Consider the following 27,422-nt stretch of genomic DNA (forward strand, 5'->3'; position numbering starts at 1 on the left):
CGACAACCATCAACTACACATGTTTAGCGTAGGGACAGTTTGTAGGTTTATAATTTTCAGCTTACCTCGCTCTAAGGAGAACTTACACCATATTCACGGTACAACTAAAAAAAGTGGGGCCTCAGAGATACCTCGCAAATATACCCTATGAAGCCTGGACACACGTGAGGATTATTTCCACCCAAGTTTCCTGAAACCCTCTGTTTCCCAACCAAGGAGAATGTACATGATTTGGGCCTCGTTTGGCAGCATGATTTATTGACTTTTGTAAGGCTTAAGTATCTTTTTTTTTTCTTTTATTCTTACCAATTGCTGTTATTTTTTTTTTTCTACTGTGAGCTTATCCGCTATAAAAGTTTAGAAGTACCTTCCCGCTCTGGAAGGCCATTACGGCCTGGAGTTGTGGAGCATCTCTGCCCAGCGCAGGCTTTGTTTCAGGACTCTGAGCATAAGTTCTCACCCCATGAGGCCAGAAACCAGTCTGATGGTGACAGACTGGCTATGACTAGTCAGAGATCACACCAGTGCTTGGTAAGTTTTCGGGGCATCAGTGAGAATTTATTAAAACAAGATGTTTGGTGCCAAACATCTTTGGGTACAGTGAAGGCATCATAGAGCTAGGAAACTCGTAATGACGAGTATCCTGCCCATGCACTCTTAATGGTTTCCCTGTGCACTCACAATATTCAAGAATGGATCAGATATTGCAGTCATCTCTGATCATGTAGATATGTCTATACATGGGATATAGAATGCCCTATCTTAGGGCTGTAAGGCCTGCAGTAGGGGTAACTTACCTATGTCTCATGCAGTGTGTGCCTTGTTGACTCTTCGGATTTCCCTGCACCGAGACACACAGCCTGCAAATGCAGTGTGCATGGTCTTGGTGAGGAGGTCCCAGCGTGGCATAATTCGTGCTGCAGCCCCTGTGGATCTTCTTCAGTACCCATGTCCTAGGTACCAAGGGTACCATTTACCAGGGACTTGCAAGGGTGGCTGAAGTTGTGCCAATGATGGTACAATTTTGGGAAAGAGATCTGTCACTAGGAACCTGGTAAGCAGGGACAGTGCATTTACAGTTCAAAATCGCATCCGGCATCAAGCCAAAAGTCGGGGCTAACCATGTCAAAGGGGCACTGTCTTAAAAGAGCGTAATCCTTGCCTCCGTGTTCTTAATCGAATTCAAACTTTCCTTCATCTTTTGTGTGAAATTTTTAATTCTTGAGCATTCATGATTGACACCACAATCAGATTATGCCAAACATTGGACCAATTTCTGTGAGTGTATCCCTCAGCTGCACATTCTTATTCCTTTGTTGTAATATAGAATGATTTGAGGTATGATGATTGACTTCCCAGATCTGGTCGGTACATTCACATCATCTGCTAGGCTAGAGGTGTACATTGGTAGGACAGGCCTGCATTGTTTTTTTTTTTCCCCTCTAAAGCCACTTGGCAATACCCCTTTCTTTGTCATACACTTAAACCTTTCTGCCTGTGAGGAAAGGGCGGGGATGCACCATATTTAACATTATAAGGTGCATTCCTGTCATTTTCTTGTGCTAGTTCACTGTGTGCAGCCTAGTGCCTGCTGTACCCCCTGCTCCACTCGGGAGCCAGCCTTGTCATTGCTGACAGGGAACTACAAGCCTGCCTGCACCCATCGGAGCCCGGAGGAGGCTGGGCCACCCCTAATTTGCCCCCAGAACAGATAGTACTGTACCCTTCTGCCTTGTGCTTCCCAACACTGCCCCGCCCCCAGCTCGAGCTGCATTCCCCGCCCTCCCCCCTTGTCCCTGGTCCAGCCAGACCTGCCCTGGTTGGCGGTTTCTGCCCCCCCCCCCCTCCTCTGCATGCTGGAGCCCCGTGACCTGTCCCTTGTCCTGCTCTTCTGCTGGGGCCCCTCTTCTGCTACCTTCAGGCCTGTTGCTTCTTCATGCCTCACCTCCCATGTTGTTCCCTGTCACACCTGGTGCCGTCCCAATCAGAGACAAGCCCCCTGCCTGACCACACCCGCACTCAAGATGGAGACCATAGCAGTGAATCTACTGCACCACAAGAAACAAACAGAATATTGCAGGGTAGGTTTTCCATGACACGCCTCCATCAGGCATATGAAACCCAAGGCCAAATACTTATCCAAGTAGGCGCATAGATGTTTGTTTCCAGGATCTGTAAGGGCGTTCACTCTTCCACAGGGGATAACCACACCAGGTACCAGCTCAATCTGGCAGTCGTATTGGCGATGAGGTGGAAGGTCTTCAGCTTTCGCTTATTAAACACATCTGCATACCCAGTGTATGCTTCTGCTAAAGTCACCCCTTGTTCAGCAGCAGTGGCTATATGGTGACAAAGAGCCAAGGCTTTAGCAGGGATGGTACGTGGTAGGGTACAATGGTTTTGGCAATACTCCGATGCAAACATAACCGTTTTCTCCACCCAGTCTATTTGAGGGTTATTTAACCTTAAGCAGGGTATGCCTAGGATCAATCCATACTGTGGTGCTTGTATGATATCAAAGGTCAAGAGCACCGTGTGCTCTGTCCCGCACATGACCTCTATGGCGTTAGTGGTAAATCAGATGGGCCCTGAATTCAGACGTTTCCCATCCACCGCAAACACAACTTCTGGTGTGCCTTTTTCTTGTAACACTCCTAAGGCATGTGCCAGTTCCTGATCCATGAAGCATCCTGTTGCCCCAGAATCTACCATAGCCTGTGCCTTACACCACTCATCCGGAAGCAGAAGATGTAGGTCCAGATGACAAAGCTCCTCAAGCTTACTCATTTCCCGGCGATGGTTCTGAAGCGACTGTCGATACTTTTCTGTACACTGTTCGGGGATTCTTTGACGTAAGGTGCATTCCCTGATGGAAGTGTCCTTTCCTCCCACAGTATATGCACTGACCTTTCTTTCTTTTATAGTCACTTTCGTCGGAGGTTAGTGAGGAAAGAACAGTCCCTATCTCCATAGGCTCAGGTTTGTGGGTTTGACTGTTCTCAGAGCCGAGGAGGATCGGTTCTGCCTGCGAATCTCTCCTTCTGGCAGTCTCCCTTTCATTCGCTGAGGCGATGATTCAACCTCCATACAAGGCTTATTAAATCATCGCAAGTAGTGGGTTGAGGGTCTAGTTGAGCCAAAACGTCTCATCTCCTCCTTTAACCCTTGGTGGAAAATGGCTAGTTGTTTGGCTTCAGACTATTCGGTTTCGGTAATTAATCTACGGAAGTCATTTAGGTAGGTTATCAAGTCCCGATTCCCTTGCCTTAGTTCCAGTAACTCCCAATCCGCAGAGAGTGTGGCAGCTCTACGGTTGAATGTTTTCTCAAACTCTTTAATGAATGAATCTCAGTCATATAATAGAGGGTTGTCTCTATTAACTAAGGGTACTGCCCATTGTGCCACGTCACCTGCCAAGTATGAGATCAGAAAGGCTACACGTGCATGATTTGTGTTGAAAGACTTAACCGTGCATGAAAATTGCAACATGACTTGTCAGGAATACCTGGACTTTGCTACTCTCTCAGTGGAACCTCTCAGGTGTGGCTAATGGAATGGGTGTAGGGATTTCTACTAGCACTGGAGCTGCATGAGGTAACTGAGCTAACCCTGCATCAAACGGATTTCTTTGTAGCCTTTCTACCTTGTCCTGTAGAGCAGCCGTTTCTGCTCTGGAGGCCATCAGTTCCGTTTGCATCACTGCCAGGGCGGCTATAACATCCTCTAAGGTGGCCATAATCAACTTACGACCGGGAGGATTTTAATTCATGGGCCGTTTATTCAGTTGGGCAGTGGCTCCTCAGGATTCTATGTTGCTATATATGGTCCACCTCCTGATATCCCCAATGTCTGAGAGAGAGATATATGTATCCTTGATGAAGTGATCAAGCGGGGGAAGGAAGAAAGGGAACAGCAGGGAAGGAGATCTGCAACAAGGAATATCGTTGAGAACACTAGGCATACAAACGCACCATAATACCACCCCCTAACATGACATGAAACTAGAATACCTGTAAAGGAAAAATAAGCTGACCTCTAGAGCAGTGCTATATCATGAGGTGAGAATCCCATGCTTAATCTAAGGAGGGTAAACACAAGATCAATACATTGTCAGAAAAGTTCACTGTTTAGTCCATGCTGAAGTGAGGAGAAGGAAACGCATGCCAAAGTATTAGTCGGGTAAAGCATGACCGGGGACGCGAGCTAGCAATCCCGGAATGCTCGTCCAACCCCTGTTGTAGAAAACCTAGAAACAGACAACCTCAGTCATAACACCAATAGAAATAATGCAGAGTAGTCTTCAGTACTCCAAATATCTACCGTTGCCACTTAGACAGTGGCTCAATGAATATAGTGCACAAGTTCGTGGGATGAAAAAAATGAAATAGTCACGTTCTTCCCAATAACTCCTTGGAAAGAATGTAGCAACCGGAACCCAATACCTCCTTGGGAATATGCACATCACCACACTAATTTTCCATGAGGCCTGTGTGCAACCATCACCCTTTCTACCCTGCATAAGTTACATAACTCGCCAACAGGAAAGAACCGAATCAGCACTGGCGTTATGACAAACTGCAAACACCAACAAACGTGTTTGTGATCACACGGGAACTCCCCCCACCAATACTTTCAGTCGGGCGAAGATTAAGGGTAAGTCTTTGGAATACACAACAGCCTGTTTCCTCCTCTCATGAACCGGAGCCCGACTGCTCCAGCAGGGGAGGAAAAACCAGCGTCTGAACACGCTGTGAGCAAGGCCAAGGGGCAAGGCTCCAGCGTTCCTGGAATATTTCAACACGGGTAAAAGCAGTGGTGCAAGATACACCCTTTCACAACCTCCTTTTTGCATATGCTGCTCTGTGGTCAGGATAAACGGCTCGGTCTGTCCACATGGAAGCAGGGGCAAGCTTTGGTGTTTTTTCTGGAGAGTTACAGGACTCTACTCGTACCATTGTATTGAGGATTAGCGTCGCACTCTTGCACATTTTGTAGAACTTGAAAGCGAATTGCAGTTGCAATTTCAATGCTTCTGGAAGGTGCAGGAGCAAGCTTTGGTGCTTTTTCTGCTGATTTTGGGCACAACTGGAGCTGAAACCACTTCATACCCTAAAAAGCCATTGTTGACTTGGAACATTGAGCTCGGTACATTTTAGTCCAATCTTGAACCTGTGTAACTGGACCCTATGGCTGGGCCTTCGTTTTCTGGCTTGTCTGTAGGGGTGGGCGGAATTTGCGGAATTAACCTTCGCAAATTATCGCGAGAATGTTTAAAATTATCGCAAACAAGCAGAAATATCGCGAAGATGCGGAAGTTTTTTTCCGGCATGTTCGCGCGATTTTCTGCATGGTTGCGGGTCGCCAACTTACCCATGTGGCTGCTTGCGGGCGCGGCCATCTTGTTTTGAGTTGTTCTCGCGGTGCATGATCGCGAGAAGAAAGACGTGATCGCGCGACGCATGACGTCACTGCGGGCGCGAACTGTCGCGAGACAGCGCAAATGGCTAAAAACAATACAACATCTCATGGAGAACGCGACCGGATCAAGAAAACTTGTCGGCGAACGCAGGGATTCAGGTAAGGCGATCGCGCGCGCGCGAGAATGTATCATTTTACAGCGCGAGCAAGAAACAAAATATCGCCAAGCTGCGGAAACCGGAATTTTTGACATTTTCGCGCTCTCCGCGGAACGCAAAAATGTCAAAATATCGCAATTTCCGCGAACGGAACGAAATTTTTGCCCAGGCCTACTTGTCTGGAGCAAGGCTGCGCTGAGGGAAAGGAGACATATGGGGACGGGTTTTACCAGTGGTTGCAGTCTCTGTACAGGTGTAGACTCAACAGACAAGCTTGTATATATGCCTCGTATAAACTAATATTTCTATCTCAATGGACAGTGATGGGAAAGGCAAAAGAGCTAAAGTATCTATCTGAAGAGCTCACACTCCGACTCCAACAAAAGATTACCAACATTGAATGGAGAAGCCAGTATTCACTCCACCGATGCAGAGGACTAAATGGAATTGCACAGAAAATTAAAGACAGGAAGCAAGTTGTGCCAAACTCACCTGATGAAGCACCAAAGCTTGCCCATGCCATTTCCAGAAGCATTAAAAATGCTACTGCAAATTCCTTTAAAGTCTATCAGAATGCTCAGAACTGCGACACTGATCCTTAAGACCACGGAACGACTGGTGCTTTAACCACTTCATGCCCTAAACAGCCGATTGCTCACTTGGATATTTGAGCCCAGTTACATTTAGTCCAATCTGGACCGTGAGTAACTGGAGCCTATTCCTGCTCCTTCATTCTCTGGCTTGTCTGGAGCAAGGCTGTGCTTACAAGAAAGGGGACATAAGACGAAGGGTTTTATTATTTGTTACAGTCGCTGCATAGCTGCAGGGCCCAGCAGACAAGCTAATACATCTACCTCATTATTATGAAATCTGTTTATTGGCATTTTGTTAATATAGACATAGCACATAGTACATATGAATTACCTTACAGGCAATGAGTCAGCAAATCTAATGATACACCCCCAGCTAATACATCTACCTCATATAAGCAAATATATCTACCTCAAGGGACAGCGATAGGAGTGGCAAACGAGCCAGTATATCTATCTTACAAGCTCACAGTCCGGCTCCAACAAAGGATTACCATCCATGAATGGAGGAGACAAAACTCACTCTACCGACGCTGAGGACAACATGGAATGGCACACAAATGTAAATACAGGACTCTACTCGTACCATTGTATTGAGGATTAGCGTCGCACTCTTGCGCATTTTGTAGAACTTGAAAGCGAATTGCAGTTGCAATTTCAATGCTTCTGGAAGGTGCAGGAGCAGGCTTTGGTGCAGTTTCTGCTGAATTTGGGCACAACCGGAGCTGAAACTACTTCATACCCTAAAAAACGATTGTTGACTTGGAAGATTGAGCTCAGTACCTTTTAGTCCAATCTTGAACCTGTATAACTGGACCCTATGGCTGGGCCTTCGTTCTCTGGCTTGTCCGGAGCAAGGCTGCGCTGAGGGAAAGGTGACATATGGGGACGGGTTTTACCTGTGGTTGCAGTCTCTGTACAGCTGTAGACCCACCAGACAAGCTAATATATATGCCTCGTATAAACTAATATTTCTATCTCAATGGACAGTGATGGGAAAGGCAAAGGAGCTAAAGTATCTATCTTAAGAGCTCACACACAGACTCCAACAAAGGATTACCAAAACTGAATAGAGAAGCCAGTATTCACTCCACCGATGCAGAGGACAAAATGGAATTGTAGAGAAAATTAAAGACATGAAGCAGGTTGTGCCAAACTCGCCTGATGAAGCATCAAAGCTTGCCCATGCCATTTCCAGAAGCATTAAAAATGCTATTGCAAATTCCTTTAAAGTCTCACAGAATGCTCAGAACTGCGACACTGATCCTTAAGACCAAGGAACGACTGGTACTGAAACCACTTCATACCCTAAACAGCCGATTGCTCACTTGGATATTTGAGCCCAGTTACATTTAGTCCAATCTGGACCGTGAGTAACTGGAGCCTATTGCTGCTCCTTCATTCTCTGGCTTGTCTGGAGCAAGGCTCTGCTTACAAGAAAGGGGACATAAGACGAAGGGTTTTATTATTTGTTACAGTCGCTGCATAGCTGCAGGGCTCACCAGACAAGCTAATACATATACCTCATATAAGCAAATATAGCTACCTCAAGGGACAGCGATAGGAGTGGCAAACGAGGCAATATATCTATCTTACAAGCTCACAGTCCGGCTCCAACAAAGGATTACCATCCATGAATGGAGGAGACAAAACTCACTCTACCGACGCTGAGGACAACATGGAACGGCACACAAAATTAAATACAGGACTCTACTCGTACCATTGTATTGAGGATTAGCGTCGCACTCTTGTTCATTTTGTAGAACCTGAAAGCGAATTGCAGTTGCAATTTCAATGCTTCTGGAAGGTGCAGGAGCAGGCTTTGGTGCTTTTTCTGCTGAATTTGGGCACAACCGGAGCTGAAACTACTTCATACCCTAAAAAACGATTGTTGACTTGGAAGATCGAGCTCAGTACCTTTTAGTCCAATCTTGAACCTGTATAACTGGACCCTATGGCTGGGCCTTCGTTCTCTGGCTTGTCCGGAGCAAGGCTGCGCTGAGGGAAAGGAGACATATGGGGACGGGTTTTACCAGTGGTTGCAGTCTCTGTAGAGCTGTAGGCCCACCAGACAAGCTAATATATATACCTCGTATAAACTAATATTTCTATCTCAATGGACAGTGATGGAAAAGGCAAAAGAGCTAAAGTTTCTATCTTAAGAGCTCACACTCCGACTCCAACAAAGGTTTACCAACATTGAATGGAGAAGCCAGTATTCACTCCACCGATACAGAGGACAAGATGGAATTGCACAGAAAATTAAAGACAGGAAGCAGGTTGTACCAAACTCACCTGATGAAGAACCTAAGCTTGCCCATGCCATTTCCAGAAGCATTAAAAATGCTACTGCCAATTCCTTTAAAGTCTCACAGAATGCTCAGAACTGCGACGCTGATCCTTAAGACCACGGAACGACTGGTGCTGAAACCACTTCATGCCCTAAACAGCCGATTGCTCACTTGGATATTTGAGCCCAGTTACATTTAGTCCAATCTGGACCGTGAGTAACTGGAGCCTATTGCTGCTCCTTCATTCTCTGGCTTGTCTGGAGCAAGGCTCTGCTTACAAGAAAGGGGACAAAAGACGAAGGGTTTTATTATTTGTTACTGTCGCTGCATAGCTGCAGGGCTCACCAGACAAGCTAATACATATACCTCATATAAGCAAATATAGCTACCTCAAGGGACAGCGATAGGAGTGGCAAACGAGGCAATATATCTATCTTACAAGCTCACAGTCCGGCTCCAACAAAGGATTACCATCCATGAATGGAGGAGACAAAACTCACTCTACCGACGCTGAGGACAACATGGAATGGCACACAGAATTAAATACAGGACTCTACTCGTACCATTGTATTGAGGATTAGCGTCGCACTCTTGTTCATTTTGTAGAACTTGAAAGCGAATTGCAGTTGCAATTTCAATGCTTCTGGAAGGTGCAGGAGCAGGCTTTGGTGCTTTTTCTGCTGAATTTGGGCACAACCGGAGCTGAAACTACTTCATACCCTAAAAAACGATTGTTGACTTGGAAGATTGCACTCGGTACCTTTTAGTCCAATCTTGAACCTGTGTAACTGGACCCTATGGCTGGGCCTTCGTTCTCTGGCTTGTCCGGAGCAAGGCTGTGCTGAGGGAAAGGAGACATATGGGGACGGGTTTTACCAGTGGTTGCATTCTTTGTACAGCTGTAGGCCCACCAGACAAGCTAATATATATACCTTGTATAAACTAATTTTTCTATCTCAATGGACAGTGGTGGGAAAGGCAAAAGAGCTAAAGTATCTATCTTAAGAGCTCACACTCCGACTCTAACAAAGGATTACCAACATTGAATGGAGAAGCCAGTATTCACTCCACCGATGCAGAGGACAAAATGGAATTGCACAGAAAATTAAAGACAGGAAGCAGGTTGGGCCAAACTCACCTGATGAAGCACCAAAGCTTGCCCATGCCATTTCCAGAAGCATTGAAAATGCTACTGCCAATTCCTTTAAAGTCTCACAGAATGCTCAGAACTGCGATGCTGATCCTTAAGACCACACAACAACTGGTGCTGAAACCACTTCATGCCCTAAACAGCCGATTGCTCACTTGGATATTTGAGCCCAGTTACATTTAGTCCAATCTGGACCGTGAGTAACTGGAGCCTATTGCTGCTCCTTCATTCTCTGGCTTGTCTAGAGCAAGTCTGTGCATACAAGAGAGGGGACATAAGACGAAGGTTTTTTTATTTGTTACAGTCGCTGCATAGCTGCAGGGCTAACCAGACAAGCTAATACATATACCTCATATAAGCAAATATAGCTATCTCAAGGGACAGCGATAGGAGTGGCAAACGAGGCAATATATCTATCTTACAAGCTCACAGTCCGGCTCCAACAAAGGATTACCATCCATGAATGGAGGAGACAAAATTCACTCTACCGACGCTGAGGACAACATGGAATGGCACACAAAATTAAGTACAGGACTCTACTCGTACCATTGTATTGAGGAAAAGCGTCGCACTCTTGCGCATTTTGTAGAACTTGAAAGCGAATTGCAGTTGCAATTTCAATGCTTCTGGAAGGTGCAGGAGCAGGCTTTGGTGCTTTTTCTGCTGAATTTGGGCACAACCGGAGCTGAAACTACTTCATACCCTAAAAAACAACTGTTGACTGGGAAGATTGAGCTCAGTACCTTTTAGTCCAATCTTGAACCTGTATAACTGGACCCTATGGCTGGGCCTTCGTTCTTTGGCTTGTCCGGAGCAAGGCTGCGCTGAGGGAAAGGAGACATATGGGGACGGGTTTTACCAGTGGTTGCAGTCTCTGTAGAGCTGTAGGCCCACCAGACAAGCTAATATATATACCTCGTATAAACTAATATTTCTATCTCAATGGACAGTGATGGGAAAGGCAAAAGAGCTAAAGTTTCTATCTTAAGAGCTCACACTCCGACTCCAACAAAGGTTTACCAACATTGAATGGAGAAGCCAGTATTCACTCCACCGATACAGAGGACAAGATGGAATTGCACAGAAAATTAAAGACAGGAAGCAGGTTGTACCAAACTCACCTGATGAAGCACCAAAGCTTGCCCATGCCATTTCCAGAAGCATTAAAAATGCTACTGCCAATTCCTTTAAAGTCTCACAGAATGCTCAGAACTGCGACGCCGATCCTTAAGACCACGGAACGACTGGTGCTGAAACCACTTCATGCCCTAAACAGCTGATTGCTCACTTGGATATTTGAGCCCAGTTACATTTAGTCCAATCTGGACCGTGAGTAACTGGAGCCTATTGCTGCTCCTTCATTCTCTGGCTTGTCTGGAGCAAGGCTCTGCTTACAAGAAAGGGGACATAAGACGAAGGGTTTTATTATTTGTTACAGTCGCTGCATAGCTGCAGGGCTCACCAGACAAGCTAATACATATACCTCATATAAGCAAATATAGCTACCTCAAGGGAGAGCGATAGGAGTGGCAAACGAGGCAATATATCTATCTTACAAGCTCACAGTCCGGCTCCAACAAAGGATTACCATCCATGAATGGAGGAGACAAAACTCACTCTACCGACGCTGAGGGCAACATGGAATGGCACACAGAATTAAATACAGGACTTTACTCGTACCATTGTATTGAGGATTAGCGTCGCACTCTTGTTCATTTTGTAGAACCTGAAAGCGAATTGCAGTTGCAATTTCAATGCTTCTGGAAGGTGCAGGAGCAGGCTTGGGTGCTTTTTCTGCTGAATTTGGGCACAACCGGAGCTGAAACTTCTTCATACCCTAAAAAACGATTGTTGACTTGGAAGATCGAGCTCAGTACCTTTTAGTCCAATCTTGAACCTGTATAACTGGACCCTATGGCTGGGCCTTCGTTCTCTGGCTTGTCCGGAGCAAGGCTGCGCTGAGGGAAAGGAGACATATGGGGACGGGTTTTACCAGTGGTTGCAGTCTCTGTAGAGCTGTAGGCCCACCAGACAAGCTAATATATATACCTCGTATAAACTAATATTTCTATCTCAATGGACAGTGATGGGAAAGGCAAAAGAGCTAAAGTTTCTATCTTAAGAGCTCACACTCCGACTCCAACAAAGGTTTACCAACATTGAATGGAGAAGCCAGTATTCACTCCACCGATACAGAGGACAAGATGGAATTGCACAGAAAATTAAAGACAGGAAGCAGGTTGTACCAAACTCACCTGATGAAGCACCAAAGCTTGCCCATGCCATTTCCAGAAGCATTAAAAATGCTACTGCCAATTCCTTTAAAGTCTCACAGAATGCTCAGAACTGCGACGCTGATCCTTAAGACCACGGAACGACTGGTGCTGAAACCACTTCATGCCCTAAACAGCCGATTGCTCACTTGGATATTTGAGCCCAGTTACATTTAGTCCAATCTGGACCGTGAGTAACTGGAGCCTATTGCTGCTCCTTCATTCTCTGGCTTGTCTGGAGCAAGGCTCTGCTTACAAGAAAGGGGACATAAGACGAAGGGTTTTATTATTTGTTACAGTCGCTGCATAGCTGCAGGGCTCACCAGACAAGCTAATACATATACCTCATATAAGCAAATATAGCTACCTCAAGGGACAGCGATAGGAGTGGCAAACGAGGCAATATATCTATCTTACAAGCTCACAGTCCGGCTCCAACAAAGGATTAGCATCCATGAATGGAGGAGACAAAATTCACTCTACCGACGCTGAGGACAGCATGGAATGGCACACAAAATTAAATACAGGACTCTACTCGTACCATTGTATTGAGGATAAGCGTCGCACTCTTGCGCATTTTGTAGAACTTGAAAGCGAATTGCAGTTGCAATTTCAATGCTTCTGGAAGGTGCAGGAGCAGGCTTTGGTGCTTTTTCTGCTGAATTTGGGCACAACCGGAGCTGAAACTACTTCATACCCTAAAAAAACAATTGTTGACTGGGAAGATTGAGCTCAGTACCTTTTAGTCCAATCTTGAACCTGTATAACTGGACCCTATGGCTGGGCCTTCGTTCTCTGGCTTGTCCGGAGCAAGGCTGTGCTGAGGGAAAGGAGACATATGGGGACGGGTTTTACCAGTGGTTGCATTCTTTGTACAGCTGTAGGCCCACCAGACAAGCTAATATATATACCTTGTATAAACTAATTTTTCTATCTCAATGGACAGTGATGGGAAAGGCAAAGGAGCTAAAGTATCTATCTGAAGAGCTCACACACAGACTCCAACAAAGGATTACCAACATTGAATGGAGAAGCCAGTATTCACTCCACTGATGCAGAGGACAAAATGGAATTGCACAGAAAATTAAAGACAGGAAGCAGGTTGTGCCAAACTCACCTGATGAAGCACCAAAGCTTGCCCATGCCATTTCCAGAAGCATTGAAAATGCTACTGCCAATTCCTTTAAAGTCTCACAGAATGCTCAGAACTGCAACGCTGATCCTTAAGACCACGGAACGACTGGTGCTGAAACCACTTCATGCCCTAAACAGCCGATTGCTCACTTGGATATTTGAGCCCAGTTACATTTAGTCCAATCTGGACCGTGAGTAACTGGAGCCTATTGCTGCTCCTTCATTCTCTGGCTTGTCTAGAGCAAGTCTGTGCATACAAGAAAGGGGACATAAGACGAAGGGTTTTATTATTTGTTACAGTCGCTGCATAGCTGCAGGGCTAACCAGACAAGCTAATACATATACCTCATATAAGCAAATATAGCTACCTCAAGGGACAGCGATAGGAGTGGCAAACGAGGCAATATATCCATCTTACAAGCTCACAGTCCGGCTCCAACAAAGGATTACCATCCATGAATGGAGGAGACAAAATTCACTCTACCGACGCTGAGGACAACATGGAATGGCACACAAAATTAAATACAGGACTCTACTCGTACCATTGTATTGAGGATTAGCGTCGCACTCTTGCGCATTTTGTAGAACTTGAAAGCGAATTGCAGTTGCAATTTCAATGCTTCTGGAAGGTGCAGGAGCAGGCTTTGGTGCTTTTTCTGCTGAATTTGGGCACAACCGGAGCTGAAACTACTTCATACCCTAAAAAACGATTGTTGACTTGGAAGATTGAACTCGGTACCTTTTAGTCCAATCTTGAACCAGTGTAACTGGACCCTATGGCTGGGCCTTCATTCTTTGGCTCAAGGCTGCGCTGAGGGAAAGGAGACATATGGGGACAGGTTTTACCAGTGGTTGCAGTCTCTGTACAGGGGTAGACCCACCAGACAAGCTAATATATATACCTCGTATAAACTAATATTTCTATCTCAATGGACAGTGATGGGAAAGGCAAAGGAGCTAAAGTATCTATCCGAAGAGCTCACACACAGACTCCAACAAAGGATTACCAACATTGAATGGAGAAGCCAGTATTCACTCCACCGATACAGAGGACAAGATGGAATTGCACAGAAAATTAAAGACAGGAAGCAGGTTGTGCCAAACTCACCTGATGAAGAACCAAAGCTTGCCTATGCCATTTCCAGAAGCATTAAAAATGCTACGGCAAATTCCTTTAAAGTCTATCAGAATGCTCAGAACTGCGACTCTGATCCTTAAGACCACGGAACGACTGGTGCTGAAACCACTTCATACCCTAAACAGCCGATTGCTCACTTGGATATTTGAGCCCAGTTACATTTAGTACAATCTGGACTGTGAGTAACTGGAGCCTATTGCTGCTCCTTCATTCTCTGGCTTGTCTGGAGCAAGGCTCTGCTTACAAGAACGGGGACATAAGAGTAAGGGTTTTATTATTTGTGACAGTCGCTGCATAGCTGCAGGGTTCACCAGACAAGCTAATACATATACCTCATATAAGCAAATATAGCTACCTCAAGGGACAGCGATAGGAGGGGCAAACGAGGCAATAAATCTATCTTACAAGCTCACAGTCTGGCTCCAACAAAGGATTACCATCCATGAATGGAGGAGACAAAACTCACTCTACCGACGCTGAGGACAACATGGAATGGCACACAAAATTAAATACAGAACTCTACTCGTACCATTGTATTGAGGATAAGCATCGCACTCTTGCGCATTTTGTAGAACTTGAAAGCGAATTGCAGTTGCAATTTCAATGCTTCTGGAAGGTGCAGGAGCAGGCTTTGGTGTTTTTTCTGCTGAATTTGGGCACAACCGGAGCTGAAACTACTTCATACCCTAAAAAACGATTGTTGACTGGGAAGATTGAGCTCAGTACCTTTTAGTCCAATCTTGAACCTGTATAACTGGACCCTATGGCTGGGCCTTCGTTCTCTGGCTTCTCCGGAGCAAGGCTGCGCTGAGGGAAAGGTGACATATGGGGACGGGTTTTACCAGTGGTTGCAGTCTCTGTACAGGTGTAGACCCACCAGACAAGCTAATATATATGCCTCGTATAAACTAATATTTCTATCTCAATGGACAGTGATGGGAAAGGCAAAGGAGCTAAAGTATCTATCTGAAGAGCTCACACACAGACTCCAACAAAGTATTACCAAGATTGAATGGAGAAGCCAGTATTCACTCCACCGATGCAGATGACAAGATGGAATTGCACAGAAAATTAAAGACAGGAAGCAGGTTGTGCCAAACTCACCTGATGAAGCACCAAAGCTTGCCCATGCCATTTCCAGAAGCATTGAAAATGCTACTGCCAATTCCTTTAAAGTCTCACAGAATGCTCAGGACTGCGGCGCTGATCCTTAAGACCACGAAACGACTGGTGCTTTAACCACTTCATGCCCTAAACAGCCGATTGCTCACTTGGATATTTGAGCCCAGTTACATTTAGTCCAATCTGGACCGTGAGTAACTGGAGCCTATTGCTGCTCCTTCATTCTCTGGCTTGTCTAGAGCAAGTCTGTGCATACAAGAAAGGGGACATAAGACGAAGGGTTTTATTATTTGTTACAGTCGCTGCATAGCTGCAGGGCTAACCAGACAAGCTAATACATATACCTCATATAAGCAAATATAGCTACCTCAAGGGACAGCGATAGGAGTGGCAAACGAGGCAATATATCTATCTTACAAGCTCACAGTCCGGCTCCAACAAAGGATTACCATCCATGAATGGAGGAGACAAAATTCACTCTACCGACGCTGAGGACAACATGGAATAGCACACAAAATTAAATACAGGACTCTACTCGTACCATTGTATTGAGGATAAGCGTCGCACTCTTGCGCATTTTGTAGAACTTGAAAGCGAATTGCAGTTGCAATTTCAATGCTTCTGGAAGGTGCAGGAGCAGGCTTTGGTGCTTTTTCTGCTGAATTTGGGCACAACCGGAGCTGAAACTACTTCATACCCTAAAAAACAATTGTTGACTGGGAACATTGAGCTCAGTACCTTTTAGTCCAATCTTGAACCTGTATAACTGGACCCTATGGCTGGGCCTTCGTTCTCTGGCTTATCCGGAGCAAGGCTGCGCTGAGGGAAAGGTGACATATGGGGACGGGTTTTACCAGTGGTTGCAGTCTCTGTACAGGTGTAGACCCACCAGACAAGCTAATATATATGCCTCGTATAAACTAATATTTCTATCTCAATTGACAGTGATGGGAAAGGCAAAGGAGCTAAAGTATCTATCTGAAGAGCTCACACACAGACTCCAACAAAGTATTACCAACATTGAATGGAGAAGCCAGTATTCACTCCACCGATGCAGATGACAAAATGGAATTGCACAGAAAATTAAAGACAGGAAGCAGGTTGTGCCAAACTCACCTGATGAAGCACCAAAGCTTGCCCATGCCATTTCCAGAAGCATTGAAAATGCTACTGCCAATTCCTTTAAAGTCTCACAGAATGCTCATGACTGCGGCGCTGATCCTTAAGACCACGGAACGACTGGTGCTTTAACCACTTCATGCCCTAAACAGCCGATTGCTCACTTGGATATTTGAGCCCAGTTACATTTAGTCCAATCTGGACCGTGAGTAACTGGAGCCTATTGCTGCTCCTTCATTCTCTGGCTTGTCTGGAGCAAGGCTGTGCTTACAAAAACAGGGACATAATAGTTAGGGTTTTATTATTTGTTGCAGTCGCTGCCTAGCTGCAGGGTTCACCAGACAAGCTAATACATCTACCTCATATAAGCAAATATATCTACCTCAAGGGACAGCGATAGGAGTGGCAAACGAGCCAATATATCTATATTACAAGCTCACAGTCCGGCTCCAACAAAGGATTACCATCCATGAATGGAGGAGACAAAACTCACTCTACCGACGCTGAGGACAGCATGGAATGGCACACAAAATTAAATACAGGACTCTACTCGTACCATTGTACTGAGGATTAGCGTCGCACTCTTGCGCATTTTGTAGAACTTGAAAGCGAATTGCAGTTGCAATTTCAATGCTTCTGGAAGGTGCAAGAGCAAGCTTTGGTGCTTTTTCTGGTGAATTTGGGCACAAGCGAAGCTGAAACCACTTCATACCCAAAAAAGCGATTGTTGACTTGGAAGATTGAGCTCGGTACCTTTTAGTCCAATCTTGAACCTGTGTAACTGGACCCTATGGCTTGGCCTTCGTTCTCTGGCTTGTCCGGAGCAAGGCTGCGCTGAGGGAAAGGAGACATATGGGGACGGGTTTTACCAGTGGTTGCAGTCTCTGTAGAGCTGTAGGCCCACCAGACAAGTTAATATATATACCTCGTATAAACTAATATTTCAATCTCAATGGACAGTGATGGGAAAGGCAAAAGAGCTAAAGTATCTATCTTAAGAGCTCATACTCCGACTCCAACAAAGGATTACCAACATTGAATGGAGAAGCCAGTATTCACTCCACCGATGCAGAGGACAAAATGGAATTGCACATTAAATTAAAGACAGGAAGCAGGTTGTGCCAAACTCACCTGATGAAGTACCAAAGCTTGCCCATGCCATTTCCAGAAGCATTGAAAATGCTACTGCCAATTCCTTTAAAGTCTCACAGAATGCTCAGAACTGCAACGCTGATCCTTAAGACCACGGAACGACTGGTGCTGAAACCACTTCATGCCCTCAACAGCCGATTGCTCACTTGGATATTTGAGCCCAGTTACATTTAGTCCAATCTGGACCGTGAGTAACTGGAGCCTATTGCTGCTCCTTCATTCTCTGGCTTGTCTGGAGCAAGGCTCTCTTACAAGAAAGGGGACATAAGACAAAGGGTTTTATTATTTGTTACAGTCGCTGCCTAGCTGCAGGGCTCACCAGACAAGCTAATACATATACCTCATATAAGCAAATATATCTACCTCAAGGGACAGCGATAGGAGTGGCAAACGAGCCAATATATCTATCTTACAAGCTCACAGTCCGGCTCCAACAAAGGATTACCATCCATGAATCGCGGAGACAAAACTCACTCTACCGACGCTGAGGACAACATGGAATGGCACACAAAATTAAATACAGGACTCTACTCGTACCATTGTATTGAGGATTAGCGTCGCACTCTTGCGCATTTTGTAGAACTTGAAAGCGAATTGCAGTTGCAATTTCAATGCTTCTGGAAGGTGCAGGAGCAGGCTTTGGTGCTTTTTCCGGTGAATTTGGGCACAACCGGAGCTGAAACCACTTCATACCCAAAAAACGATTGTTGACTTGGAAGATTGAACTCGGTACCTTTCAGTCCAATCTTGAACCTGTGTAACTGGACCCTATGGCTGGGCCTTCGTTCTCTGGCTTGTCCGGAGCAAGGCTGCGCTGAGGGAAAGGACACATATGGGGACGGGTATTACCAGTGGTTGCAGTCTCTGTAGAGCTGTAGGCCCACCAGACAAGCTAATATATATACCTCGTATAAACTAATATTTCTATCTCAATGGACAGTGATGGGAAAGGCAAAAGCGCTAAAGTATCTATCTTAAGAGCTCACACTCCGACTCCAACAAAGGATTACCAACATTGAATGGAGAAGCCAGTATTCACTTCACCGATGCAGAGGACAAAATGGAATTGCACAGAAAATTGAAGACAGGAAGCAGGTTGTGCCAAACTCACCTGATGAAGCACCAAAGCTTGCCCATGCCATTTCCAGAAGCATTGAAAATGCTACTGCCAATTCCTTTAAAGTCTCACAGAATGCTCAGAACTGCGATGCTGATCCTTAAGACCACGGAAGGACTGGTGCTGAAACCACTTCATGCCCTAAACAGCCGATTGCTCACTTGGATATTTGAGCCCAGTTACATTTAGTCCAATCTGGACCGTGAGTAACTGGAGCCTATTGCTGCTCCTTCATTCTCTGTCTTGTCTGGAGCAAGGCTCTGCTTACAAGAAAGGGGACATAAGACGAAGGGTTTTATTATTTGTTACAGTCGCTGCATAGCTGCGGGGCTCACCAGACAAGGTAATACATATACCTCTTATAAGCAAATATAGCTACCTCAAGGGACAGCGATAGGAGTGGCAAACGAGGCAATATATCTATCTTACAAGCTCACAGTCCGGCTCCAACAAAGGATTACCATCCATGAAAGGAGGAGACAAAACTCACTCTACCGACGCTGAGGACAACATGGAATGGCACACAAAATTAAATACAGGACTCTACTCGTACCATTGTATTGAGGATTAGCGTCGCACTCTTGCGCATTTTGTAGAACTTGAAAGCGAAATGCAGTTGCAATTTCAATGCTTCTGGGAGGTGCAGGAGCAGGCTTTGGTGCTTTTTCCGGTGAATTTGGGCACAACCGGAGCTGAAACCACTTCATACCCTAAAAAAACGATTGTTGACTTGGAAGATTGAACTCGGTACCTTTTAGTCCAATCTTGAACCTGTGTAACTGGACCCTATGGCTGGGCCTTCGTTCTCTGGCTTGTCCGGAGCAAGGCTGTGCTGAGGGAAAGGAGACATATGGGGACGGGTTTTACCAGTGGTTGCAGTCTCTGTACAGCTGTAGGCCCACCAGACAAGCTAATATATATACCTCGTATAAACTAATATTTCTATCTCAATGGACAGTGATGGGAAAGGCAAAAGAGCTAAAGTATCTATCTTAAGAGCTCACACTCCGACTCCAACAAAGGATTACCAACATTGAATGAAGAAGCCAGTATTCACTCCACCGATGCAGAGGACAAAATGGAATTGCACAGAAAATTAAAGACAGGAACCAGGTTGTGCCAAACTCACCTGATGATGCACCAAAGCTTGCCCATGCCATTTCCAGAAGCATTGAAAATGCTACTGCCAATTCCTTTAAAGTCTCACAGAATGCTCAGAACTGCGATGCTGATCCTTAAGACCACGGAACGACTGGTGCTGAAACCACTTCATGCCCTAAACAGCCGATTGCTCACTTGGATATTTGAGCCCAGTTACATTTAGTCCAATCTGGACCGTGAGTAACTGGAGCCTATTGCTGCTCCTTCATTCTCTGGCTTGTCTAGAGCAAGTCTGTGCATACAAGAAAGGGGACATAAGACGAAGGGTTTTATTATTTGTTACAGTCGCTGCATAGCTGCAGGGCTAACCAGACAAGCTAATACATATACCTCATATAAGCAAATATAGCTACCTCAAGGGACAGCGATAGGAGGGGCAAACGAGGCAATATATCTATCTTACAAGCTCACAGTCCGGCTCCAACAAAGGATTACCATCCATGAATGGAGGAGACAAAATTCACTCTACCGACGCTGAGGACAACATGGAATGGCACACAAAATTAAATACAGGACTCTACTCGTACCATTGTATTGAGGATAAGCGTTGCACTCTTGCGCATTTTGTAGAACTTGAAAGCGAATTGCAGTTGCAATTTCAATGCTTCTGGAAGGTGCAGGAGCAGGCTTTGGTGCTTTTTCTGCTGAATTTGGGCACAACCGGAGCTGAAACTACTTCATACCCTAGAAAACGATTGATGACTGGGAAGATTGAGCTCAGTACCTTTTAGTCCAATCTTGAACCTGTATAACTGGACCCTATGGCTGGGCCTTCGTTCTCTGGCTTGTCCGGTGCAAGACTGCGCTGAGGGAAAGGTGACATATGGGGACGGGTTTTACCAGTTGCTGCAGTCTCTGTACAGCTGTAAACCCACCAGACAAGCTAATATATATACCTCGTATAAACTAATATTTCAATCTCAATGGACAGTGATGGGAAAGGCAAAAGAGCTAAAGTATCTATCTTAAGAGCTCATACTCCGACTCCAACAAAGGATTACCAACATTGAATGGAGAAGCCAGTATTCACTCCACCGATGCAGATGACAAAATGGAATTGCACAGAAAATTAAAGACAGGAAGCAGGTTGTGCCAAACTCACCTGATGAAGCACCAAAGCTTGCCCATGCCATTTCCAGAAGCATTGAAAATGCTACTGCCAATTCCTTTAAAGTCTCACAGAATGCTCAGGACTGCGGCGCTGATCCTTAAGACCACGGAACGACTGGTGCTGAAACCACTTCATGCCCTAATCAGCCGATTGCTCACTTGGATATTTGAGCCCAGTTACATTTAGTCCAATCTGGACCGTGAGTAACTGGAGCCTATTGCTGCTTGTAGGAAGGTGGATATCTGACTATGGTTACCCCCAACTTTTTGCCTAGTGTCTAGCTGGTTTTTTCGACTTAGTTGGCGTGAGATCCTGCCATTCAGGGTCTCAGGCTGTCTGCTCTCTCTTTAAAATGGACTCCATGTACCCTAGGTACATAACCAATTGGTAAGGATCACCTTATTGGCCCCTGTACGGTGTACCCTAGGTACCCAGGGCATAGGTGTACCCTAGGCCTACCAGGGGCTGCAGCATGTATTATGCCACCCCTGGCCTGGCCTTCCATTTTGACACAACTGGCTGATCACTCAGCTGGGGCAAGGTCGTGTAATCACCCCTTGCTTAGGTGTAGTATTCCTATACCTAACTTACATATAGACACATGTGTACCTATCAGTCACTCCTATGGCAGGCCTTAACAATCCTGGAGGCAGAGTGCTTGGTAACATGTGAGATGGTGCTCTAGCATGAGCTGAGCCTGTCTGCAGCTTTCGGAACCATGTCCTTATAGCTGTTCTATGATATAGCCTACCATATACTCTTAAAGTGCCTTATAATCTTAGACGGTTATGGTAACTAGGGTTTGGCTTTATCGAAACATGTCGTGTAAGGTGTCTAACACTGTGGAATAATACCCCCATACCATTTCTGGACATGAGGATATTATTCCCCCCTTCTAGAGGGAAAGACATGTTAAAATCATACTTCACTGTTAGCCTCTGACCAAAGCCTCAGCATCACAAAATGGATGCTGCTGCCACGACACAAGTCTGACCTCCTGCAGCTGGGAGTGATCCCAGCCAGGGAGGCCTGGACAATAGGTTTCCTGCTTGGGGAGGTGCTAGCACCTCCCCAGACAGCCTTTAGTGTATTGGGGCAGGGTGGGCTGAAAGGAATGAGACATGCCTGGGGCACACAAGGTGTTCCTTGCATAGTCCAGTTCAAACCGGCGCTGGGGCACTCCAGCCCCAGCTCTGGCGCGAAACTGGACAAAGGGAAGTGGGTGTAACCACCCCCTCCCAGGTCCCACCAATAAGGCGTGACCTAGCAGGTATCCCAGCCCCCCAGATTAGTATAAGAGTGGGAGTTGGGCCTCAAGACTTTAGATTATCCTGAACCTGCAATCTTGAACAGAAACTCTGGACCTTCGACATTCGACGAAAGAAGAAGACTGAAGAATCTCCCTTGTGGCCAAGGAGTGGCTACCCTGTGCAAACAGGCACCATCAAGAGACTACCCTTTGCTTTGCCCACGTTCTACGAGGAACCGACTGCAGAGCCCGACCAGAGCCTTGACTTCCAGACTTCTCCGACCCTGATCCACATCCACAGCAGAGCTGAGATCCGTGGAGGCGACGAGCGACGTGGGACCGGCTACCTGGGAAAAGTGGCTAGTATCTTCAAGCGCAGCTTCTGAGGCACCCTCGAAGTTCTGCACCGGGGATTGAGAAGCCCCACCCCCAAGCACCATCTGCACCGAAGATCAGCCCCCCACACTCAACGAGTCCTGCGTGGGGCCCTTCAGCATTTTCCTGCTTGCCGCGTCTGTCCGGTTGCTTGCCCGCTGGCTAGTGGCCTTTGTGACGACGCATCCCGTAATCTTCACCGCTGGTTTGGCTCCTCCAGACTGGCTCCTGCTTCTTTGAAAAAGAGAAGCACCCCAGACCTTCCTGGTCTGCACCAGAAGCAAGTCCTTCATCCTGCGTGGGTTCCGCTTGCCAAGGCTTGGTGAGTCCTAGTCCAACTTCGACGCCGCCGACAGCAAGAGCCTTCGTGGGACAGCTCGCCTGCTGGTCCTGGTCGTCCTCGACGCTTCCTGGTCCTCCTGGCTGCAGCGACAAGCTTCACCTTCACCTGCAACTCTTCACGTCATCGTCTGGTTCCTTCCTGGTTCCACGTGGTCACTGGCTAGTGACCTTGACTCTGTCCCTTCTGCTTGCAGGTCTCCTCTCTTCTTGATCCCAGCCTTGGGATCCACCGGACACTCTTCACTGACTGCCTGTCAGCATCTTTCTTCAGGCACCCATAGGAGTCGACGACGAAACCCGACGCAACTTCACCCCTATGCACCCGCAGCCTGTGGGCTAGGTAACTTGGGTACTCCGGTGCTCATCAGGATAGTGACTATCCTAGTGTCTAAGTTTCAAGTCTCAACTTCCTAGCTACTCCGGAAGTGTCCTAAATCTATCTGTTTCTAAACTGTACTATTGCTAGTGACTTTTACGCATTACGCGTGAGTGTTTCCACTCTGCATACGAATCCCGTGGGCCTTCCACTTCCTAACCTTTGGTAGTATAGTGTAGCCCCAGCGATTCCCTAGGCCTAGGCCTATCCTATTCCCGTGACAGTGGTCCTTATACCACTTACTTAGTATATGGTTTGCGTGGCCCCTAGGGCCTAACTGTATTACTTACCTGTGTGACTTACTGTATGCATAAATAAGACAGTGTTGTACTTACCTCTAATCTCATAAAGAGTGCTGAGGGTTTGCTTAGAATAAATACACTTTATTTTATATATATATATCTGTTGTGGTGTCCTTTCATTTGGTATTCAAGGGATTATATATGGTATCACAGCTGGCTTCACATGCCATTCAGAGTTTAGCCTAAGACTGCTCTTGTCCATGCTACCACTAGGATAGCTGGTCTATAAGGTTGACTTTACAACCAATCACCATAAGGGTATTTGGACTGATATAAGGTGTACACTATAACTAGTGACATCATACATCAGGCCAACTTCTCACACTGCTCCTTCATTCTCTGGCTTGTCTGGAGCAAGGCTGTGCTTACAAGAAAGGGGACATAAGACGAAGGGTTTTATTATTTGTTACAGTCGCTGCATAGCTGCAGGGCTCACCAGACAAGCTAATACATATACCTCATATAAGCAAATATAGCTACCTCAAGGGACAGCGATAGGAATGGCAATCGAGTTAATATATCTATCTTACAAGCTCACAGTCCGGCTCCAACAAAGGATTACCATCCATGAATGGAGGAGACAAAACTCACTCTACCGACGCTGAGGACAACATGGAATGGCACACAAAATTAAATACAGGACTCTACTCGTACCATTGTATTGAGGATTAGCGTCGCACTCTTGCGCATTTTGTAGAACTTGAAAGCGAATTGCAGTTGCAATTTCAATGCTTCTGGAAGGTGCAGGAGCAGGCTTTGGTGCTTTTTCCGGAGAATTTGGGCACAACCGGAGCTGAAACCACTTCATACCCTAAAAAACGATTGTTGACTTGGAAGATTGAACTCGGTACCTTTTAGTCCAATCTTGAACCTGTGTAACTGGACCCTATGGCTGGGCCTTCGTTCTCTGGCTTGTCCGGAGCAAGGCTGCGCTGAGGGAAAGGAGACATATGGGGACGGGTTTTACCAGTGGTTGCAGTCTCTGTAGAGCTGTAGGCCCACCAGACAAGCTAATATATATACCTCGTATAAACTAATATTTCTATCTCAATGGACAGTGATGGGAAAGGCAAAGGAGCTAAAGTATCTATCTGAAGAGCTCACACTCCGACTCCAACAAAGGATTACCAACATTGAATGGAGAAGCCAGTATTCACTTCACCGATGCAGAGGACAAAATGGAATTGCACAGAAAATTAAAGACAGGAAGCAGGTTGTGCCAAACTCACCTGATGAAGCACCAAAGCTTGCAATGCCATTTCCAGAAGCATTAAAAATGCTACTGCCAATTCCTTGAAAGTCTCACAGAATGCTCAGAACTGCGACGCTGATCCTTAAGACCACGGAACGACTGGTGCTGAAACCACTTCATGCCCTAAACAGCCGATTGCTCACTTGGATATTTGAGCCCAGTTACATTTAGTCCAATCTGGACCGTGAGTAACTGGAGCCTATTGCTGCTCCTTCATTCTCTGTCTTGTCTGGAGCAAGGCTCTGCTTACAAGAAAGGGGACATAAGACGAAGGGTTTTATTATTTGTTACAGTCGCTGCATAGCTGCGGGGCTCACCAGACAAGGTAATACATATACCTCTTATAAGCAAATATAGCTACCTCAAGGGACAGCGATAGTAGTGGCAAACGAGGCAATATATCTATCTTACAAGCTCACAGTCCGGCTCCAACAAAGGATTACCATCCATGAATGCAGGAGACAAAACTCACTCTACCGACGCTGAGGACAACATGGAATGGCACACAAAATTAAATACAGGACTCTACTCGTACCATTGTATTGAGGATTAGCGTCGCACTCTTGCGCATTTTGTAGAACTTAAAAGCGAATTGCAGTTGCAATTTCAATGCTTCTGGGAGGTGCAGGAGCAGGCTTTGGTGCTTTTTCCGGTGAATTTGGGCACAACCGGAGCTGAAACCACTTCATATCCTAAAAAACGATTGTTGACTTGGAAGATTGAACTCGGTACCTTTTAGTCCAATCTTGAACCTGTGTAACTGGACCCTATGGCTGGGCCTTCGTTCTCTGGCTTGTCCGGAGCAAGGCTGTGCTGAGGGAAAGGAGACATATGGGGACGGGTTTTACCAGTGGTTGCAGTCTCTGTACAGGTGTAGACCCACCAGACAAGCTAATATATATGCCTCGTATAAACTAATATTTCTATCTCAATGGACAGTGATGGGAAAGGCAAAGGAGCTAAAGTATCTATCTGAAGAGTTCACACACAGACTCCAACAAAGTATTACCAACATTGAATGGAGAAGCCAGTATTCACTCCACCGATGCAGATGACAAAATGGAATTGCACAGAAAATTAAAGACAGGAAGCAGGTTGTGCCAAACTCACCTGATGAAGCACCAAAGCTTGCCCATGCCATTTCCAGAAGCATTGAAAATGCTACTGCCAATTCCTTTAAAGTCTCACAGAATGCTCAGAACTGCGATGCTGATCCTTAAGACCACGGAACGACTGGTGCTGAAACCACTTCATGCCCTAAACAGCCGATTGCTCACTTGGATATTTGAGCCCAGTTACATTTAGTCCAATCTGGACCGTGAGTAACTGGAGCCTATTGCTGCTCCTTCATTCTCTGGCTTGTCTGGAGCAAGGCTGTGCTTACAAGAAAGGGGACATAAGACGAAGGGTTTTATTATTTGTTACAGTCGCTGCATAGCTGCAGGGCTCACCAGACAAGCTAATACATATACCTCATATAAGCAAATATAGCTACCTCAAGGGACAGCGATAGGAATGGCAATCGAGGGAATATATCTATTTTACAAGCTCACAGTCCGGCTCCAACAAAGGATTACCATCCATGAATGGAGGAGACAAAACTCACTCTACCGACGCTGAGGACAACATGGAATGGCACACAAAATTAAATACAGGACTCTACTCGTACCATTGTATTGAGGATTAGCGTCGCACTCTTGCGCATTTTGTAGAACTTGAAAGCGAATTGCAGTTGCAATTTCAATGCTTCTGGAAGGTGCAGGAGCAGGATTTGGTGCTTTTTCTGCTGAATTTGGGCACAACCGGAGCTGAAACTACTTCATACCCTATAAAACGATTGTTGACTTGGAAGATTGAGCTCAGTACCTTTTAGTCCAATCTTGAACCTGTATAACTGGACCCTATGGCGGGGCCTTCGTTCTCTGGCTTGTCCGGAGCAAGGCTGCGCTGAGGGAAAGGTGACATATGGGGACGGGTTTTACCAGTGGTTGCAGTCTCTGTAGAGCTGTAGTCCCACCAGACAAGCTAATATATATACCTCGTATAAACTAATATTTCTATCTCAATGGACAGTGATGGGAAAGGCAAAAGAGCTAAAGTATCTATCTGAAGAGCTCACACACAGACTCCAACAAAGTATTACCAACATTGAATGGAGAAGCCAGTATTCACTCCACCGATACAGAGGACAAAATGGAATTGCACAGAAAATTAAAGACAGGAAGCAGGTTGTGCCAAACTCACCTGATGAAGCACCAAAGCTTGCCCATGCCATTTCCAGAAGCATTAAAAATGCTACTGCAAATTCCTTTAAAGTCTATCAGAATGCTCAGAACTGCGACGCTGATCCTTAAGACCACGGAACGACTGGTGCTGAAACCACTTCATACCCTAAACAGCCGATTGCTCACTTGGATATTTGAGCCCAGTTACATTTAGTCCAATCTGGACCGTGAGTAACTGGAGCCTATTGCTGCTCCTTCATTCTCTGGCTTGTCTGGAGCAAGGCTGTGCTTACAAGAACGGGGACATAAGAGTAAGGGTTTTATTATTTGTTACAGTCGCTGCATAGCTGCAGGGTTTACCAGACAA

This window comes from Triturus cristatus, chromosome 6 (assembly GCF_964204655.1).
Source record: "Triturus cristatus chromosome 6, aTriCri1.1, whole genome shotgun sequence".
Classification (NCBI taxonomy): Eukaryota; Metazoa; Chordata; class Amphibia; order Caudata; family Salamandridae; genus Triturus; species Triturus cristatus.